Raw genomic sequence first — 6,000 nt, 5'->3', positions numbered from 1 at the left:
TCTTTAATCCCAGTGCTCGAAAGGTAGAGGTAGGAGAATTGCTGTGAGTCAGAGGCCAGCCTGGGACTTCAGAGTGAGTTCCGGGTCAGCCTGGGCTAGAGTGAGACCCTGCTTCAAAATAACATAAGCCAGATTCACAAGGGAGTGTATGCATCTGGAGTTCATTTGCAGTGGCTAAAGGCCCTGGTGTGCCTATTCTCTCTCTCTCTCCTATGTGCCTCTCTCACTCTCTCTCAAATAAATACAATTTTTAAAAAAGACAATGGAGGGCTGGAGAGATGGCTTAGCGGATAAGCGCTTACCTGTGAAGCCTAAGGACCCTGGTTTGAGGCTCGATTCCCCAGGACCCACGTTAGCCAGATGCACAAGGGGGCGCACGCGTCTGGAGTTCGTTCGCAGTGGCTGGAGGCCCTGGCGTGCCCATTCTCTCTCTCACTCTCTATCTGGCTCTTTCTCTCTCTGTCTGTCACTCTCAAATAAATAAATTAAAATAAACAAAAAAATTTGTTTATTTCACTCCTGGGTCTACAGGTCTGTGGAATGGCCCAGTTTCAGGTTAACAGAATTTAGCTGCAGGCTGAAGCTCAGAACTGCTACACATGTCTTCACAAACTCCTTCTGCCTGTAGCTACCTGTTGGCAGGATCTGAGGAAACTGATCCAGAGGAGTGAATGCTCGGCCCATATGTCCCAATCATGCCCAGTCACATCCCACTGGTCAAGTCAATAAGACAGCCACAATTAACATGAAGGCTCAGAGAGATACTGTGGATTGGATCTGGAACTCCACTCAAAGACCCAGGGGTGGAAGGCCTGGTCCTCAGCCTGTGGTGCTATTAGGAGGAATGGAACCTTTAGCAGGTGCTACTTCATGGGAGGAAGTTAGGTCACTGGGGCCACGCCTGGGGCCTTTGGGCCTATACCACCATACCTCATAGCACAAATATATGGCAGAAGAGACCCAATTGCATTATGATGGCTAAGAAGCAAAGATAAGAAGGGGCAGAGATAAACGGTCTCAAGGGATAATGGAATACATCTCCTGGCCTCCGCAGCCTCTTGAAGGGGAATCTGAGAGACCCATCTACAGCTTCCACTTCTTGTGGCCATTTCTGGTGCAAGAGCAGTTGGGGAAAGTGTTCCTTCTTGCAGGTTTCAGTGAGCTTGGCTGACAATTAGAATTCTGTTAGCAGGTCAGAAGGAAAATGTAGGCCATGAGTAGGCGAGAAGCGGTTTCTTCAGCATGTAGCGAGGTGTGCGGAGTCGGCGCCTCGGTGCGGTGAGGCGTCTTGAGCCGAGGCGTGCGTGATTGCTAGACAAGCGTGTCCAAAGCAGGTGACACTGGCGGTCAGTGATTAGATACTGTTTACTGCTTTCACAAGGCAGAAAACATAAGTCACGTGGTTTCTAAAACTCAGATTATTTCACTTTGATTCCCCCCCACAAATATAAATAAGTGTTAAAGGCTTTTTCTAAAACAGAAAACGATCAAGTATTGTATTAGTTGCTTTTCTCATGGCGGTGACGAAATACCCGCAGAGAACGACTTAAGGGGTGAGGAAAGGGTACAAGTGCATCGTGATAGGGATGGTGACAGGGGGGTGAGGTGGCCGGTTACACTGAGCCCACAGTCGGGAAGAAGAGAAACATGAATACCGGAGCTCAGCTCACTTCCTCCCATGGGATGGTGCCATCTGCATTCGGAGTAGCTCTTCCCTTAGTTAAACCTTTTTGCAAACATCCTCATAGACACATCCAGAGAGTTGCTTCCATAACGATTCTCAATCCAGTCGAGTTGTCAACGAAGATAAACGACCACAAGAATCCTAAGGACACTTATCTCCAAGAAAGATGCCCAAATAAAGCCTGGAGAGATGGCTTAGCCATTAAGGCGCTTGCCTGCAAAGGCTAAGGACCCAGGTTTGATTCCTCAAAACCCACGCGAGCCAGCTGCACAAGGTGGCATGTGTGTCTGGAGGTCGTTTGCAGTGGCTAGAGGCCATGGCGTGCCCATTTTTGATCCTTGGCAAGTAAGTACATAAATAAATAAATAATAAATAAATAAACATGGTTAAAAAAAATTAAAAATGGAGCTGGGCATGGTGGCGCATGTATTTAATCCCAGCACTTGGGAGGCAGAGGTAGGAGGATCGCCATGAGTTCAAGGCCACCCTGAGACTACAGAGTGAATTCCAGGTTAGCCTGAACTACCTTGGAAAACCAAAAATAAAAAAATAAAAAAAATGATTTTAAATGTTATTTTGTCTGGTTTTGCTCCTATGACCCCTTTCTTGTCTGACTACCTAGACTAGAATATTAACATGCTCCTTTTGCTTTCTTCGTTTTCCCCACACTATCTGCATATTTCATTATTTATTACCTGAGAATGATTTAAAGGTAGAACATTTGTTATTGGTGAACTACACTACTGGAAATAGTCCTTGATGATGACTTTGAGTGATCTGGCCTATAAGCTGAATAGAACCTGGAGTTCCTATTTTCACAGTAGCTTCTTGGTACTGCTTGCAGCTATTCTGTGGCCTGAGGTAACATGTCTGGAGAAAGGCAATACCTGAGGGGAAAAGACAACATGTCTGAGGAGAAAAGGGAACATGTCTGAGAAGAAAAGACAGCATGTCTGAGGAGAAAAGGGAACATGTCTGGGGAGAAAAGATAACATGTTTGAGGAGAAAAGACAACATGTCTGAGGAGAAAAGACAACATGTCTGAGGAGAAAAGGGAACATGTCTGAGGAGAAAAGGGAACATGTCTGAGGAGAAAAGGGAACATGTCTGAGGAGAAAAGACAGCATGTCTGAGGAGAAAAGGGAACATGTCTGGGGAGAAAAGGGAACATGTCTGAGGAGAAAAGACAGCATGTCTGAGGAGAAAAGGGAGCATGTCTGGGGAGAAAAAGGAACATGTCTGAGGAGAAAAGGGAACATGTCTGGGGAGAAAAGGGAACATGTCTGGGAAGAAAGACATGTCTGAGGAGAAAAGAGAACATGTCTGAGGAGAAAAGGGAACATGTCTGAGGAGAAAAGGGAACATGTCTGGGGAGAAAAGGGAACATGTCTGGGGAGAAGAGACAAGGCCTGTACTTGGCCAATGGAAGCAGAAGCAACAGAATTCTGTAACCCTGTCCATGTGTATTTGTGGAGAGGTATGCGCGTTTCCATGATGAGTTTCACCATCTCTCCCAGAGAAGGGTCTTCAAGTTGGTACCAAAGGATTTTGGTGCCTCAGGCCAGGCTCTGTGACTGTAGAGATCTGCAACTCTGAGGCTTAGGTGAGTGAGACCGATGAGAGGCCATTTTCACATCAAGAATCTCCAAGGGGGCTGGAGAGATGGCTTAGCGGTTAAGGCGCTTGTCTGTGAAGCCTAAGGACTCAGGTTCGCTTCTGCAGGTCCCATGTAAGCCGTTTACACAAGGTGGGGCATGCATCTGGAGTTCATTTGCAATAGCTAGGGGCCCTGCTGTGCTCATTCTCACCCCCTCTCACTCTCTGTCTTAAATAAATAAATAAAAATACATCTTAAAAAAATCCACGAGGTTAACAGATATTCTGAAGCCTTTTATTGAACCCGTGTTGTTAGGAGCCAGTGGTCACAAGAAGGATGCTTTGGAAGGGTACCTAGGGCCAGTGTGTGTGTGTGTGTGTGTGTGTGTGTGTGTGTGTGTGTGTGTGTGTGTGTGTGTGTGTGTTGGGGGGCCTGACCCCTGCGCTTCAGGTGGGGTGCAGGGTTGTTGGGGTTCCAGGGGTGTTCTTTGGGACCTACCCATAGACAGAACAGGTCAAAGTCTGTCCCCCAGGTTCACCCTGGCCTGGGACCTCGGCTAGGAGGGCAGCAGATGGGTGAAGGAGAGGAAGGGAGAGAGAGAAGGGAGGAGGGGAAAAGGGCGAGGTCCTCTTGGGGGTTCCATCGGCCTTGCCAGCTCCCTGGGAGCATCCGGGCCATGTCCAAGTTCAAGTTCACTGCGCTGTCCCCTGGGGACGTGTGGGGGGGGGGGCGGGGGGGCGGGGCGGGGCGGGGCGGGGCTGGAGGGCGGCGGCTGCGCGCGCGGTTGTCAAGCTCGCGCCCCCGGGGAGGAGGAGACGTCGCCGGCCCGGTCGCTGTGGGCTGCGGCGGCGGCGGCGGCGAGGGGAAGAGATCCCGTCCCGTCCTTCGCCCGGGCTTCCCGCGTCCGCTGCCACCACCACCACCACCACCTGCAGCCGGACCGCCCGCCATGCCCGCCGCGCCGGTCCCGCGCCCGCCGCCCACCCCGGCCCCGCCGGCTCCCGGACGCCCTGCGCCGCCCGCCCCGGGTAAGTGCCCGCCACGACCGCCCGGCCGCCCGGCCGCCCGCCGGGGAGGTGTCCGCCCGCCCGCCGAGCCAACTTTAGACCTGCGCTGGGCGGGATGGGGCGGCAGAGGCGGACTCGGCGGGGAGGCGCGCGCGCTCCCTCTCCCCCTCCCCTTGTGCGCGCGTCTCCCCCGGGGGGTGTGGGGGCCATCCCTTGCACGGAGGAGGGGACGCTGGGTGCTGCAGCTCTCGGGACAGCCAGGACGCCGTTCCCGAATATCGCCTTGGACCTGGGGCAGGTGCAACTGCGCTGCACGGGGAGGAGGGAGCCAGCAAGGGACCTGCCATTGGTTTTGAGCCTGTCTGAGTTCTCCATCGCTTCATCCTTTCCCCAGACCTGCCCAGGAGGTGCACTCTTCCTACAGATCACATCATTTCCTAGTGGTAGAGTTACACACAAACTTGAACCCTGTTCTCCAGAGCTCTCAGGCTCTAGGTAAAGAAAAACAAAAGGCATTTTTTTTGGGGGGGGGGTGGGGAGGGAATAAAGTCTATCCATCCAGGCAGAGCATTGGGGTAATGAAGGGAATTAAAAACCGAGCTGGACCCGGGACCCACGTTAGGCAAATGCACAAGGGGGTGCACGCGTCTGGAGTTCGTTTGCAGGGGCTGGAGGCCCTGGCCAGCCTATTCTCTCTCTCTCCCTCTCTCTCTTTCTCTGTCAAATAAATAAATAAAAATATTTTTAAAAATAATTTATAAAAACGGAGCTGGAGAAATAGCCCATCAAGTCATTTCAAATATAGACCCAAGTTTTCACTGCTTTCCACTTCTGGTTCTGTGGGTGGGGAGGCGCAAGGCTGCTCCAGGGCTGGGCAGAGGCGTCTGGGGACACCTTCCCAGACTATCTGCCTGCTAGGAGTTGGTGGGGGGGGGGGGAGGAGAAGTTGTGGAGGGATCTGAGTTGTTATTCACTCCTTGGCAGTGAGTCATGTCTTCACCTCACCACCCTCCTAGCCCATTCCATTCCCTTTCCTTTATTTGATAGTCCAATGGAAGCTGGGTCCCACCTGCTGGGGTTAGGGAACCCTGTACTGTGGTGATTGCGTTCAGGCCAGTGAGGTTGGTACGTTTGGTGTTTATGGAAGTGATATGCTTGGCTACTGTTGTGTAAGGGTCATAGTGAATGAAGTTTCTAGAGCAATAGGCAAGCATTGTACATATAACCTAGGTCAGGGTGGCAAAAAGAAAGGCCCAGTTTTGGAAAAGCACTTTGATATACTGTTTTGATTGCTTGAGTGGTACCTCAAAGTGCTTCACTGGAGAAAGAACAGACAGAGGCAGACATGCCTGGGACATGCTCTCTACCTCTTCTCATTTAGATTTTAGTTTTAGTTTTATTTATTTATGAGAGAGGGAGAGAGAGAGAGAGAGGGAGGGAGGGAGGGAGGGAGGGAGAGAGGGAGAGAGAGAGAGAGAGGGAGAGAGAGGGAGAATATGGGCGCATCAGGGCTTCCAGCCACCACAAAGGAACCCCAGATGCATGCACCACCTTGTGCATATGGCTTATGTGGACTCTGGGGAATCAAGCCTTGAACTGGGGTCCTTAGGATTCACAGGCAAGCGCTTAACCACTAAGCCATCTCTCTAGCCCCTCTTCTCATTTAGAATGAAAGTGTTCGAGTCATGCTTTTTTAAAATTAATTAATTAAT

The 6,000-nt window shown here is 51.1% G+C and overlaps 1 protein-coding gene across 2 annotated transcripts in view; it reads left to right on the top strand.

The window, feature by feature from the left end:
- Positions 1-4,265: 4,265 nt before the first annotated feature.
- Positions 4,266-6,000, top strand: part of Dclk3 (doublecortin like kinase 3) — a 54,578-nt gene continuing 52,843 nt past the window's right edge. Inside the window, exon 1 of one of the 2 annotated variants that reach the window (XM_045137029.1) lies at positions 4,266-4,309. The gene's annotated coding sequence lies outside the window, so the exon portion shown is untranslated. Of the gene's footprint in view, positions 4,310-4,716; positions 4,784-6,000 lie in introns of those variants that run through there. The other variant, XM_045137028.1, reaches the window with a different exon arrangement.

This window comes from Jaculus jaculus, chromosome 17 (assembly GCF_020740685.1).
Source record: "Jaculus jaculus isolate mJacJac1 chromosome 17, mJacJac1.mat.Y.cur, whole genome shotgun sequence".
Taxonomy (NCBI): domain Eukaryota; kingdom Metazoa; phylum Chordata; class Mammalia; order Rodentia; family Dipodidae; genus Jaculus; species Jaculus jaculus.
The sequence above is the reverse complement of the archived record's forward strand: the minus strand, read 5'-3'. Positions and strand labels throughout refer to the sequence as shown.